The following is a 15,724-nucleotide window of genomic DNA, read 5'->3' as shown; positions in this document are numbered from 1 at the left end:
TCTAAGCATATTTCCCGCTTTGTGGGCTCAGTGACATTGTACACCCTAATAAAATCAGTCTTTCCTCCCCGTCGGGGAATTGAACCCCGGTCTCCCGCGTGACAGGCGGGGATACTCACCACTATACTAACGAGGAGCAGGTGGGGTGGTTCTTTGACAAAATGTGGAGCATTGGATACTATCCCTAAATTTGGAGAGTTGGGTGTTAACCCTTCCAACAAAAACATCTGTAGAGACTGAATGGTTAGAGCTAGAGACTACTATGACACATCTATGGAAAGCTGAGACCCTCACGGACACGTACATGTAGTCGGTGTTGCTCTATACCGCTCACAAGCCACACAATAGTAGTTAGAAGGTGAGGTGTGTGTGGAAAATCCCAGGACATAGTCACAAAGGCCAAACTCAAGACAGTTGTCACTGACATGTTGGATATTCGTTTCCCATTTAACAACTAAAGCCTTGCACAAAGTAAATCACCTCACACACTGGAAATCTACAATGGATTCACAAAAGTCTACTGAGAATGCATAAATGTCCAAATGGTAAGTGAACGCAAACTCAGACTTTTCAAGAGTCAGTTGAGAATTCTACCATGACCAGAGATTGCTGTCGACCTGGCAATCTCAAAAGAGATTTCTTCCTCAGTGGTTTGCATACTTGTCAAAATGACTTGTTCAAAAGTTCCTGCATTGGCCGGGAATCGAACCCGGGCCTCCCGCGTGGCAGGCGAGAATTCTGCCACTGAACAACCAATGCCTTGCGATGCTGAAATATACCCCACGGCTAGATATCGTATAAAAAATCTTTAATTCTAAGCATATTTCCCGCTTTGTGGGCTCAGTGACATTGTACACCCTAATAAAATCAGTCTTTCCTCCCCGTCGGGGAATTGAACCCCGGTCTCCCGCGTGACAGGCGGGGATACTCACCACTATACTAACGAGGAGCAGGTGGGGTGGTTCTTTGACAAAATGTGGAGCATTGGATACTATCCCTAAATTTGGAGAGTTGGGTGTTAACCCTTCCAACAAAAACATCTGTAGAGACTGAATGGTTAGAGCTAGAGACTACTATGACACATCTATGGAAAGCTGAGACCCTCACGGACACGTACATGTAGTCGGTGTTGCTCTATACCGCTCACAAGCCACACAATAGTAGTTAGAAGGTGAGGTGTGTGTGGAAAATCCCAGGACATAGTCACAAAGGCCAAACTCAAGACAGTTGTCACTGACATGTTGGATATTCGTTTCCCATTTAACAACTAAAGCCTTGCACAAAGTAAATCACCTCACACACTGGAAATCTACAATGGATTCACAAAAGTCTACTGAGAATGCATAAATGTCCAAATGGTAAGTGAACGCAAACTCAGACTTTTCAAGAGTCAGTTGAGAATTCTACCATGACCAGAGATTGCTGTCGACCTGGCAATCTCAAAAGAGATTTCTTCCTCAGTGGTTTGCATACTTGTCAAAATGACTTGTTCAAAAGTTCCTGCATTGGCCGGGAATCGAACCCGGGCCTCCCGCGTGGCAGGCGAGAATTCTGCCACTGAACAACCAATGCCTTGCGATACTGAAATATACCCCACGGCTAGATATCGTATAAAAATCTTTAACTCTAAGCATATTTCCCGCTTTGTGTAATTCAATTTTCTCAAACATACAACTATTATATCCTACTTTAAAGATACACTTCTCGTTAATCCAACCACATTGTCCGATTTCAAAAATGCTTTACGGCGAAAGCATAACATTAGATTATGTTAGGACAGCGCCTAAACAAGAAAAACCACACAGCCATTTTCCAAGCAAGGAGATGTCACAAAAACCAGAAATACAGCTAAAATTAACTTTTTAGTGACAGGGGGCAGTATTCGGAAATTCGGATGAATGTCGTGCCCAAATTAAACTTTCTACTACATCTTCATCAGATGACACTCCCAGGACTCAATGTTACACAATACATGTATGTTTTGTTCGATAAAGTTCATATTTATATCCATAAACCCCATTTTAGATTGGCGCGTGATATTCAGAAATGTTTTGCCTCCCAAAACTTCCGGTGAATGAGGACATCAATTTACAAAAATACTCATCATAAACGTTGATAAAATTTACAACAGTTATTGAAAGAATTATAGATACACTTCTCCTTAATGCAACCGCTGTGTCAGATTTCAAAATAGCTTTACGGCGAAAGCACATTGTTCAATATTCTGAGTACAGAGCTCAGCCATCAAATCAAGCTATACAGTTACCCGCCAAGTTCTGGAGTCAACAAAACTCAGAAATAGTATTATAAATCTTCACTTTGCTGATCTTCGTCAAAATGCACTCTCAAGACTCCCACTTCCACAAGAAATGTTCGCTTTGTTCGATAAACTCCATATTTATGTCCAAATACCTCCGCGCAGTAAACAACTCATAGGTCTCGGGCTTGAGTCAGCTCTTATTCTCTCCCCAGTAACAGTAGAAGCATGAAACAAGGTTCTAAAGACTGTTGACATCTAGTGGAAGCCTTAGGAAGTGCAAAATGACCCCACAGACACTGTAGTTTGGATATGCAATCACTTGAAAAACTACAAACCACTTCCTGGTCGGATTTTTTCTCAGGCTTTTGCCTGCCATATGAGTTCTGTTATACTCACAGACATCATGCAAACAGTTTTAGAAACTTCAGAGTGTTTTCTATCCAAATATACTAATAATATGCATATCCTACCTTCTGGGCCCGAGTAGCAGGCAGTTTCATTTGGGAACATTATTCATCTGAATTTCTGAATACTGCCCCCTGTCACCAAGATGATAATCGCAAGCCTAAGCTTGAAGCTTAACTCTTAAGAAGATAGCTAGCTATGACTTTTGAATCTCAGGCTTGTAGTCAGCTTGGAAACTAAATCATCCTGGTCTAGCGGGTAACTGTCAATTATGTATTAGGCCTATTGTTATGTACTATTAGGCCCATATATACTTTAAATTAGGTCTATGTTTTTTTAATTCTCTCTCTCTCTCGCCCCCCTCTCTGCCTCCTCTCTTTCTCTCTGACATTGGTAGACTGTCAGCTCTCAGACCTTTGTGAGGAGGATGACGCTGTAGACATATCACTTGTGCTTTTTGCAAATAAAATCAGTTTTCCACATTGATTCAACATCATCACATAGTTTTTTGGGTTTGAAAAGTCAGATTGGCAATGGTCATTCCTCCTCCCTTGCATGACTATAATTTGTTTCCATTCTGACTCTGTGTATTAGGCTATAGGACCAGTGTATTACGCTATACTGTAGGCCTAGTAGAATGTATTAGGTTATAGGCCTTCTGTATTAGGCTGTAGGCTAAGTAAAATGTATTAGGCTATAGGCCTTGTGTATGAGGTTATACTGTAGGCCTAGTAGAAGATACAAGGCTATAGGCCTTGTGTATTAGGCTATAGGCCTAGTGGAAGATATTAAGCTATAGGACTATTAGGCTTTAGGCCTAGTGGAAGATATTAAGCTATATGACTATTAGGCTTTAGGCCTAGTGGAAGATATTAAACTATAGGACTATTAGGCTTTAGGCCTAGTATGTACAGAAGAAATTGAAGTTGTAAAAGCCAATTATTGTTACTATGCCTTATTCTTATCATATTTTGTCACACCAAAAGGCTAATTGGTCATTAGAAAATCATTTTGCAATCATGTTAGCACAGCTGAAAACTGTTGTGCTGATTAAAGAAGCAATAAAACTGGCCTTCTTTAGACTAGTTGAGTATCTGGAGCATCAGCATTTGTGGATTTGATTACAGGCTCAAAATGGCCAGAAACAAATAACTTTCTTCTGAAACTTGTCAGTCTATTCTTGTTCTGAGAAATGAAAGCTATCCATTGCCAAGAAACTGAAGATCTTGTACAACTACTGTGTACTACTCCCTTCACAGAACAGTGCAACCTGGCTCTAACCATAATATAAAGAGAAGTGGGAGGCCCCGATTGCACAACTGAGCAAGAGGACAAGTACATTAGAGTATCTAGTTTGAGAAACAGACAGTCCTCAACTGGCAGCTTCATTAAATAGCACCCGCAAAACACCAGTCTCAAAGTCAACAGTGAAGAGGTGACTCCGGGATGCTGGCCTTCTAGGCAGAGTTGCAAAGAAAAAGTCATTTCTCAGACTGGCCAATAAAAATAAAAGATTAAGATGGGCAAAAGAACACAGACACTGGACAGAGGAAGATAGGAAAAAAGTGGTTGTCATTACAGATCTTGCAGATGATGGCTGTGGCCAGATGGTCCAGTTGGCTGCAGTTCCTGCACAGTTCAGGCATGCTGTAGTAGTGGATAGAGCCTCTGTTGTTTCCCAGGGTGATGATCCTTTGGAGGTGTTGGACCCTGCCCTCTCCGGTTGTGTCCGGTCTTAACAGCACCAGTCATTTTCATGTCCCTGTCCAGAAGTTGTCTTCTAGCTGCTTACTTGAGGGTTGCGAACCTGCACAACCGAACTTGTAAGTCATAGTCCTGGATGCATTCATTTTGAAACTGTACTGTAAATACCTTGGATTCTATGTCGGAAAGGGGGTATGCTCGGAGTTTGTTAAACAGGGCTGAATCTTTGCACTTTCAAAAAATGTTGTACCTGGGAGATCTTGAAACTATCTTCAAATGATTTCTGTGGCCCTGGGGGCTTCACCAGGCGGGATTCTAGGCGGGTCATTGTTTCTGGTCTGGTGGTTGTTGTTGCTGCTCCTGCAGCTCCCCAGCAATTGGCGGCTTTATCCTCGACAGCCTTCTTTTTAGGAATTAGCATCAGCCTCACCACGTTGTAGCGGTGCATCGCTCCTGGGTTCATCCCAGTCATCTTGTTCAGGTGGGTCTTGGTGATTATTGGGTCTGCTCCTGTTCTGCAGGTGGAGGAAGGATAAACCTCAGAGCGGGCAGGCACGCCTGGAAGCCCGTGACCCATATATCAATGGAGGCACTCCCCTGTGGTCTGCTCACTCCAGGCGTAGGTTGGTGTCTTTGGTACTTCCTCTGCGCCTCTGGTTCGGTAATGCTGTCTGGTCTGCTCCAGGTGATTGGTGGTCTGCTGGTCGTTAGTGGCCAGAGAAGGGAAGATGGTGCGGAAAAAAATAAAGGCAGGGGAGGAGGGCTGCATGCCTTGCCTCGGCAACACTTTACTTGCCTCAAGGCTTGCAGTTTGTTGTCTCCTTGTGCTGGTTCCAGATGCTGGGGGGTCCGTAGACTGGGGAGTCAGCTCGGGCCGTGATCAAGCCACTGTTACCCTTCCATCTTCCCCAGTCCTTCCCGGCATTTTCAGCTCAACCAGTAAGGCAGCGCCAGCCACGGTCAATCCACTGTTACCGCCTCCAGGTCCATCCAAAGAAAATTATAGAAGAGAGAGTAGCATAGAGATGCTAGCAAGAGTAGAGAAAATCTTCACCACCAAGGTTGGGCATAATGAAGCAAAACCAGAGTAAATTAGGGTTGGAGCAAAAACCTACAACCTGGAAGCTCTGACCTAAAATATATAAACTGAAACAACCATCTCAGTAACGGGTACAATAAGTCCAACCCCTTACAGATTGGATTGTTATTAAAATGTTTGTTATTTATATTTGTATAGTATAAGAGCAATTAATCAATGTGCATGCAGAAATATAGAGTAGATATTAAAGCAAACTATTCAAAAAACCAACCTGCAACAAAGCATGCTGGGAAATATGATAGTACAGCCCCATTTATGCTGACAGATTTAACAGAAATGAACTCAACACAGCCGAGTAACAACAGCATCACCGCATGTAGTTCAATTACAATCTCACTGGTGTTAAACCTACTATAATCAATACTCAGATATAACCAGGGGATGGAACCAAAAATATTTTCCCATTGTTTTGTTCTGAACGTAGCTATAATTTTTTCCGTTCCGTTCCACTGTTCCGACCAGAAAAATAAAGTTCTGAATCAGTTTGAACCCAAAATGGTTCCTTTCTTTTCCCTTATAAACCTCTGAAATCCTTTTTTTTAACATTTAGCTCAACATTAAATTACTTCACTATTCATGCAGTGTGGATAGATCAGTTTGCTATGGAGCGGGAAAGCTGTAGCTCAGTGAGTTGCTTACATGCGTGATGTAAAGACAAGTGTAGGGCGTGAGATGCAACTAAGATTTTGCGGGTGGGGAGAGAGAGAGAGGGGGTGGAGGAGGAGGCTTGGCTTGAAGCACTGGGCATCTTGTGATGACATGCATTATCTGAATTAGGCCCATAGAATTATACCTACGGTGGAGCGGATTCTATGGAGGATCTTTGAATGTCTTTGAATTTCAGAGTTGGATCAACGTTGGACCAGAGAAGCTAGCTAGCTAACAAGCTTGTGTGTGGAGAGTGGCACCAGAATTAAAAACACGTCTTACCTTTTTGTAGTTATTAAATCCAATGTAAAATGTGATGACTATAATACCCCTATCTAGTATTGAAAAAGTGAATCCATTCTTCTCTAATTAAAAATCTCTCTCACCATCTTCTGAATCATGCTTGTAATGTCAGTAGGCTACAGCTATGCTTCGGAGGGGGAAAGGCAGGTAGCCTACAGGCACACACACTGATTTTCAGCTGGTAGGCAGACACTGGAAGAAGTTTGGTTGACATAGGGAGGGCTTTGCATATGTACTTTGTTGCATTTCTTTGTAGGGACTGGAAAAAAATGCCGGAACGTAAAATAACATTATTAACCAGTTCCCATGCTTTTAAAATAACAGTTATGTTCTGGAACAGTATAGATCACTTTCGTTCCTGGTTCTGATTCCATTCATTGAAAATTGTCATTATTTTCCAGTTTTTGGTTCTGTTCCCTGAACCAGTTCCAACCCCTGGACATAACACCGAGATGTTAACACTGTGTACCGTTCCATGTATTCCCTTCCAGCCATTACAATGAGCCCGTCCTCCTATAGCTCGTCTCACTGTGTTCATTACTGAGAGAAAATAAAATGATCCAAAGCACAGCACTTCTATCAGTGTGTGTGTGTGTGTGTGTGTGTGTGTGTGTGTGTGTGTGTGTGTGTGTGTGTATCAAAACAGTTGTGTATGTGTCTGCTGTGATTTTGTGTCTGTGTATTATTGACGTAATAATATACTGTATTTTGTGTGTGTTTATGTCTGTTTGTTAATGTAACCGATGTGAAATGGTTAGCTAGTTAGCGGGGTGCGCGCTAATAGCGTTTCAATCGGTGACGTCACTCGCTCTGAGACCTTGAAGTAGTTGTTCCCCTTGCTCAGCAAGGGCCGCGGCTTTTGTGAAGCGATGGGCAACGATGCTTCGAGGGTGGCTGTTGTCGATGTGTGCAGAGGGTCCCTGGTTCGAGCCCAGGTAGGGGCGAGGAGAGGGACGGAAGCTAAACTGTTACATTAAGGTGTTGAAAGAGTTTTATATACAGTACCAGGTTGAAGGGATCCAATGCTTGTTTGTGTGCTTTTCTATAGCATATAGTTGTGTGTTCATTACCCTGTACTCTGAGCTTTGTCTCTGCACATCATTGCAATGTTTGGTGTGTGTGTGTGGTTGAGCGGAGGGGGGGTTGCGTGTGGCTACCTGCCTGTGTGTTTTTTCTGGTGTTTATTTGTGTGCATGCATGCGTGAAAGTGTGTGTGTGTGTATACTCAGCATGTGTATGTGTGTTAGTGTGCATGCTCTTTCCATGATGGATGTGGGTGGAGGAAATCGTTACTCTGTAATGATGTTCTTATTGTTGTGTTTATGAAACATTTTTAAATAATGCTAATGCCTCAAATTCCATTTCCTGCTCATCAGCATGGTGGTGAGGAGGGAACGGAATGCAACTATAGTAGGAAAGGATTGATTCCCCTAGATTCACCTATGCTCTAAACGTCCATGCCAGGGACAGCCACACCAGAGAAGAGTTCTTTCTTTGCTCCAACTTCCAACTCAAATAAAACCTCTGGGACTGATACTGTTCTGCTACTGTCCTGGCCTGGAGGTTGTGGGAGGATCAGGCCATGCTATCACATCACCTACCTGAGGTGAAGAGGAGACAGAGAGAGATCAGGACAGTTTATTGGATCGTTCCACAAAAACAGTGCCTTTTGTGATCATTTGACGATTTATTTAGAAATGACGCACCAATATTGAATTTTAAAAGCCTCGTATATATTCAGATCCATTTAATATAGACCACATGGAAAATTCAATAACTCTGATTTTGTATATATAAATAGAGACATGTCCCTCTGTGATGTCTAGGAAGATTTCAATTCACTTAACTCCAAAATGTTTATAAAAAATCATTATAAAGCCCAAGATATTTTGAAGATAATTATTTATTTAATGTGATTAGTGATTAATTTACGACTGTCCCTCATTTTAATGTCAACCCTGGTATGTGAACTAAACTCTCATTTTAATATTGTGAAATTATTCCTTTCTAAATATATATATTTTTAAACTGATCTAATAGTCAAATGATGGTGAGCTGATTGTACTCTTTTTGGCCATTTTCTGGTATTTTATGTGTAGGAAAACTGAGTGGGTCGAGCATAACACCCCATAGGTGCACAGGCAATACAGTTGAAGTCGGAAGTTTACATACACCTTAGCCAAATACATTAAACACGTTTTTTCACAATTCCTGACATTTAATCCTAATAAAAAGTCCCTGTCTTAAGTCAGTAAGGATCACCACTTTATTTTAAGAATGTGAAATGTCAAAATAATAATAGAGAGAATGATTTATTTCAGCTTTTATTTCTTTCATCACATTCCCAGTGGGTCAGAAGTTTACATACACTCAATTAGTATTTGGTAGCATTGCCTTTAAATTGTTTAACTTGGGTCAAATGCTTCAGGTAGCCTTCCACAAGCATCCCACCATAGGTTGGGTGAATTTTGGCCCATTTCTCCGGACAGAGCTGGTGTAACTGAGTCAGGTTTGTAGGCCTCCTTGCTCGCACACACTTTTTTAGATCTGCCAACAAATGTGTATATTGGATTGAGGTCAGGGCTTTGTGATGGCCACTCCAATACTTTGACTTTGTTGTCCTTAAGTCATTTTGCCACAACTTTGGAAGTATGCTTGGGGTCATTGTCCATTTGGAAGACCCATTTGCGACGGAAATTTAACTTCCTGACTGATGTCTGGAGAAGTTGCTTCAATATGTCCACATAATTTTCCTCCCACATGATGCCATCTATTTTGTGAAGTGCACAAGTCCTTCCAGCAGCAAAGCACCCCACAACATGATGCTGCTACCACCGTGCTTCACGGTTGGATGGTGTTCTTCGGCTTGCAAGCCTCCCCCTTTTTACTCAAAACATAACGATGCTCATTATGGCCAAACAGTTCTATTTTTGTTTCATCAGACCAGAGGACATTTCTCCAAAAAGTACAATCTTTGTCCCCATGTGCACTTGCAAACCATAGTCTGGCTTTTTTATGGTGGTTTTGGAGCAGTGACTTCTTCCTTGCTGAGCGGCCTTTCAGGTTATGTCGATATAGGACTGGTTTTTCTGTGGATATAGATACTTTGTACATGTTTCCTCCAGCATCTTCACAAGGTCCTTTGCTGTTGTTCTGGGATTGATTTGCACTTTTCGCGCCAAAGTATGTTCATCTCTAGGAGACAGAACGTGTCTCCTTCCTGAGCGGTATGACGGCTGCGTAGTCCCATGGTGTTTATACTTGCGTACTATTGTTTGTACAGATGAAAGTGGTTCCTTCAGGCGTTTGGAAAATGAACCAGACTTGTGTATAACTCCCATTTTTCCTGAGGTCTTGGCTGATTTCTTTTGATTTTCCCATGATGGCAAGCGAAGAGGCACTGAGTTTGAAGGTAGGGCTTGAAATACATCCACAGGTGCACCTCCAATTTACTCAAATGATGTCAATTAGCCTATCAGAAGCTTCTAAAGCCATGACATAATTTTCGGGAATTTTTCAAGCTGTTTAAAGACACAGTCAACTTAGTGTATGTAAACTTCTGACCCACTGGAATTGTGATACAGTGAATTATAAGTGAAATAATCTGACTGTAAACAATTGTTGGAAAAATTACTTGTGTCATGCACGAAGTAGATATTCTAACCGACTTGCCAAAACTATAGTTTGTTAACAAGAAATTTGTGGAGTGGTTGAAAAACGAGTTTTAATGGCTCCAACCTAAGTGTATGTAAACTTCCCACTTCAACTGTATATATACATTTTTTAAAGCTTGCATTCATTTCTCCCTTCCCCTTGCACACAACAAGCTTCCATTCCCCCTGTCACAAGGGGCTTGATGGCTGTTCTAAGTTAAGTTAAGGCACCCGCATACTAGGTTGGGTTTGCTCCTAGGAGAACTCGCATACTCCCTTAATAAAAGACCTTCTCTTGAAAAACGAAAAAAAGCGGCAATATTACTGTCCCTCTTTAGACGCCGTATCAACAACATAGCCAGTTAAACTAATGATTCGATAAATCTGTCATTCATTTTGATGCTTTTGCTGAGAAAGTATTTTTTTATTGTAAAAAAATTCTCTTCCACCTCTCTTCGGAGGACAAATATATTTTTGTTTTTTTACAGCCTTTCTGCTACGTATACATTTTACATACACATTTTGCATACACATTATACATACATGGTACTTTTATATAAAGCAGTCACACAATGATAATACATTACCAAATTATAAGCTCTTCAATCCCAACCCTCAGCTACTCGAAGTCCATCCCACCTCTTACCATAGACCACCCTCGTTTGGTTTCCATGTGCCATATATGTTTAAATTGTGCTGTGATGTTTACATAATTTTTTACCTTTTTAATCGTATAGTATCCACAGATTGTGAGCTAAAGATGAAAACATTTCCTACAAGTATTATTATATTAGAGTGGCCAGACAGAAGCCACTCCTCAGTAAAAGGCACATGACAGCCCGCTTGGAGTTTGGCAAAAGGTACATGCTGTTAAGGACTCTCAGACCATGAGAAACAAGATGTTCTGGTCTGATGAAACCAAGATTGATCTCTTTGGCCTGAATGCCAAGCGTCACATCTGGAGGAAACATGGCACCATCCCTACAGTGAAGCATGGTGATGGCAGCGTCATGCTGTGGGAATGTTTTTCAGTGGCAGGGAGTGGGAGACTAGTCAGGATCAAGGGAAAGATGAATGGCGCAAAATACAGAGAGATCCTTGATGAAAACCTGCTCCAGAGCGCTCAGGACCTCACACTGGGGCGAAAGTTTACATTCCAACAGGACAATGTCCTAAGCACACAGCCAACACAACGCAGGAGTGGCTTCGGGACAAGTCTCTGAATGTCCTTGAGTGGCCCAGCCAGAGCCTAGACTTGAACCCGATCGAACATCTCTGGAGAGGCCTGAAAATAGCTGTGCAGCGACGCTCTCCAACCTGACAGAGCTTGAGAGGAACTACAGAGAAGAATGGGAGAAACTCCCCAAATACTGGTGTGCCAAGCTTGTAGCATCTTTCCCAAGAAGACTTGAGGCTGTAATCACTGCCAAAGGTGCTTCAACAAAGTATTGAGTAAAAAGGTCAGAATACTTATGTAAATGTGATATTTCACTTTCATTTTTGTTAATACACTTGCTAAAACTTCTAAAGACAATATTTTGCTTTGTCATTATGGGGTATTGTGTGTAGATTGATGAGGGGAGAAAAAACGATTTAATCCATTTTAAAACAAGGCTTTAAAAGTCAAGGGGTCTGAATACTTTCCGAATGCACTATGTTCTTACAATTGTTTCTTGGTCTAGACTACTGGGCTCTGCCTTTTGACTCCATATCTATCGTTTTTTCAGTCATCGACATGAGTGCCTTTTAAATGTTTTGTGCACAAGCCAATTGTCAGATCAACCAATCTGCACTTCGCTAAGGCTAATAACTTAAACTAGATGCAGCCGTTCTGGAACCAAGAAATCCTGGACTCCCTCATCTGGTTAAGACAAGCCGGATATGTTCAGGAAATCCTGAATTTGTTAAACCATCTTTCTTGAATACCCCTCTGTTGTTTACGAAGCATGTGACAAATAACATTTGACTGATTGCTTGATTACCCAAAAGATACTAAATGGGCTGAATGACCCTACTAACCTGTTAACTGTGTGCTAACTTGAGGTCTCCGACTTGAAAATAGAGGAAAGAGATAGGAGAGAGACCAGGACAGAGAACAAGACCGTTTATAAACATGAAATCAAAATTCAGTTGTTAAGGTAAACAAATACTCACATAAACACATCCACCACACATCTATTATAGCCCAATAAACAGAATGATCACGTCTCCTAAACAAGACAAAATTGATCACCATATAAAAGGGTGTGTGTGAACACTTGCCATTTCTTTCAACATGGAGCAGGACAGACAGCAAGGGAGAGGAAGAAATCAAAAAGCTTGTGGACAAGGGGCCCGTCAGAGACGTGGGCATGGGCCCCGTCAAAGAGGTCAAAGAAGCGGGCATGGGCCCCGTCAAAGAGGTCAAAGAGGTGGGCATGGGCCCCGTCAAAGAGGTCAAAGAAGTGGGCATGGGCCCCATAAAAGAGGTCAAAGAGGTGGGCATGGGCCTCGTCAAAGAGGTCACAAAACACGTTACAGTATTCTTACAGTATAATCTATTGACACTATACTCTGTTCTACCCTCAGAATTGACAGAAGCCCCCTTGATGGTGGCCGTGTGCTGACCGACCAGCGGGAATGGGCAGTGGTGAAAATGGTGAGGGCCAGGAATGACGTACGGCTGTCCGAAAGCAGGCCATTGAAGAGAACGATGACACCTTTGCCAATGCGGCATCCATCAGCCTACCACAATATGCCCACCTTTTGAAGAGGTACCAGGTTTCTATGAAACACATTTCAAATCAAATCAAATCAAAGTGTATTTGTCACGTGCGCCGAATACAACAGGTGTAGACCTTACAGAGAAATGCTTACTTACAGGCTCTAACCAATAGTGCGAAAAAAAGGTATATGTGTGTGTGTGTGTGTGTGTGTGTGTGTGTGTGTGTGTGTGTGTGTGTGTGTGTGTGTGTGTGTGTGTGTGTGTGTGTGTGTGTAAGTAAATAAATAAAACAACAGTAAAAAGACATGAAAATAAGAGTAGCAAGGCTATATACAGACACCGGTTAGTCAGGCTTATTGAGATAGTATGTACATGTGGGTATAGTTAAAGTGACTATGCATATAAGGTAAATAGAGAGTAGCAGCAGCGTAAAAGAGGGGTTGGGGGGGCACACAATGCAAACAGTCCTGGTAACCATTTGGTTACCTGTTCAGGAGTCTTATGGCTTGGGGGTAAAAACTGTTGAGAAGCCTTTTTGTCCAAGACTTGGCACTCTGGTACCGCTTGCCATGCGGTAGTAGAGAGAACAGTCTATGACTGGGGTGGCTGGGGTCTTTGACAATTTTTAGGGCCTTCCTTTGACACCGCCTGGTGTAGAGGTCCTGGATGGCAGGCAGCTTTGCCCCAGTGATGTACTGAGCCATACGCACTACCCTCTGAAGTGCCTTGCGGTCGGAGGCCGAGCAATTGCCATACCAGGCAGTGATGCAACCAGTCAGGATACACTCGATGTTGCAACTGTAGAAACTTATGAGGATCTCAGGACCCATGCCAAATCTTTTCAGTTTCCTGAGGGGGAATAGGCTTTGTCGTGCCCTCTTCACGACTGTCTTGGTGTGTTTGGACCATTCTAGTTTGTTGTTGATGTGGACACCAAGGAATTTGAAGCTCTCAACCTGCTCCACTACAGCCCTGTCGATGAGAATGGGGACGTGCTTGGTGCTCCTTTTCCTGTAGTCCACAATCATCTACTTAGTATTGGTTACGTTGAGGGATAGGTTGTTATTCTGGCACCACCCGGCCAGGTCTCTGACCTCCTCCCTATAGGCTGTCTCATCGTTGTTGGTGATCAGGCTGTTGTGTCGTCTGCAAACATAATGATGGTGTTGGAGTTGTGCCTGGCCATGCAGTCGTGGGTGAACAGGCAGTACAGGAGGGGACTGAGCACGCACCCCTGGGGAGCTCCAGTGTTGAGGATCAGCGTGGCAGATGTGTTGCTACCTACCCTCACCACCTGGGGGCGGCCCGTCAGGAAGTCCAGGATCCAGTTGCAGAGGGAGGTGTTAAGTCCCAGGTTCCTTAGCTTAGTGATTACCTTTGAGGGTACTATGGTGCTGAACGCTGAGCTGTAGTCAATGAATAGCATTCTCACATAGGTGTTCATTTTGTCCAGGTGGGAAAGGGCAGTGTGGAGTGCAAAAGAGATTGCATCATCTGTGGATCTGTTTGGGTGGTATGCAAATTGGAGTGGGTCTAGGGTTTCTGAGATAATGGTGTTGATGTGAGCCATTATCAGCCTTTCAAAGCACTTCATGGCTATTGACGTGAGTGCTACGGGTCTGTAGTCATTTAGGCAGGTTGCCTTTGTGTTCTTGGGCACAGGGACTATGGTGGTCTGCTTGAAGCATGTTGGTATTACAGACTCAATCAGGGACATGTTGAAAATGTCAGTGAAGACACCTGCCAGTTGGTCAGCACATGCCCGGAGCACACGTCCTGGTAATCCGTCTGGCCCCGCAGCCTTGTGTATGTTGACCTGTTTAAAGGTCTTGCGCACGTCGGCTACGGAGAGCGTGATCACACAGCGTGATCTTCCGTGATCTTCCGTGATCACACAGCGTGATCTTCCGGAACAGCTGATGCTCTCATGCATGCCTCAGTGTTGCTTGCCTCGATGCGAGCATAGAAGTGATTTAGCTCGTCTGGTAGGCTCGTGTCACTGGGCAGCTCGTGGCTGTGCTTCCCTTTGTAGTCTGTAATAGTTTGCAAGCCCTGCCACATCCGACGAATGTTGGAGCCGGTGTAGTATGATTCAATCTTAGCCCTGTATTGACGCTTTGCCTGTTTGATGGTTCGTCGCAGGGCATAGCAGAATTTCTTGTATGCTTCCGGGTTAGAGTCCAGCACCTTGAAAGCGGCAGCTCTACCCTTTAGCTCAGTGCGAATGTTGCCTGTAATCCATGGCTTCTGGTTGAGGTATGTACGTACAGTCACTGTGGGGACGACGTCCTCAATGCACTTATTGATAAAGCCAGTGACTGATGTGATGTATTCCTCAATGTCTGTGAAAGCAAAACAGTCCTGTAGTTTAGCATCTGCTTCATCTGACAATTTTTTTGGTGCTTCCTGCTTAAATTTTTGCTTGTAAGCAGGAATCAGGAGGATAGAGTTGTGGTCGGATTTACCAAATGTAGGGCGAAGGAGGGCTTTGTACGTGTCTCTGTGTGTGGAGTACAGGTGATCTAGAATTTTTTTCCCTCTGGTTGCACATTTAACATGTTGATAGAGATTTGGTAGAACTGATTTAAGTTTCCCTGCAATAAAGTCTCCGGCCACTAGGAGCACCGCCTCTGGGTGAGTGGTTTCCTGTTTGCTTATTTCCTTATACAGCTGACTGAGTGCGGTCTTAGTGCCAGCATCTGTTTGTGGTGGTAAATAAACAGCCACGAAAAGTATAGCTGAGAACTCTCTAGGCAAGTAGTGTGGCCTGAAATGTATCACAATATACTCCAGCTGTTGTTTACAAATATGCACAGACCGCCCCCCCTCTCGTCTTACCGGAGTGTGCTGTTCTATCCTGCCGGTGCAGCGTATATCCCGCTAGCGGAATATCCATGTCGTCATTCAGCCACGATTCCGTGAAACATAGGACATTACAGTTTTTGATG

General features: G+C 43.1%; 2 non-coding genes across 2 annotated transcripts; both read right to left on the bottom strand.

Moving 5' to 3' along the window:
- Nucleotides 1-64: 64 nt before the first annotated feature.
- On the bottom strand, nt 65-136 carry trnad-guc (transfer RNA aspartic acid (anticodon GUC)). Its single transcript has one exon. It is a non-coding gene; the product is annotated as a tRNA-Asp (tRNA).
- A 741-nt stretch (nt 137-877) lies between these two features.
- trnad-guc (transfer RNA aspartic acid (anticodon GUC)) lies at nt 878-949 on the bottom strand. The gene has a single exon. It is a non-coding gene; the product is annotated as a tRNA-Asp (tRNA).
- Nucleotides 950-15,724: the final 14,775 nt, after the last annotated feature.

The sequence above is a fragment of the Salmo salar genome, chromosome ssa23 (assembly GCF_905237065.1).
Source record: "Salmo salar chromosome ssa23, Ssal_v3.1, whole genome shotgun sequence".
NCBI classification, from domain to species: domain Eukaryota; kingdom Metazoa; phylum Chordata; class Actinopteri; order Salmoniformes; family Salmonidae; genus Salmo; species Salmo salar.
Note: the sequence above shows the minus strand (reverse complement) of the source record. Positions and strands in the feature narration are given on the sequence as shown.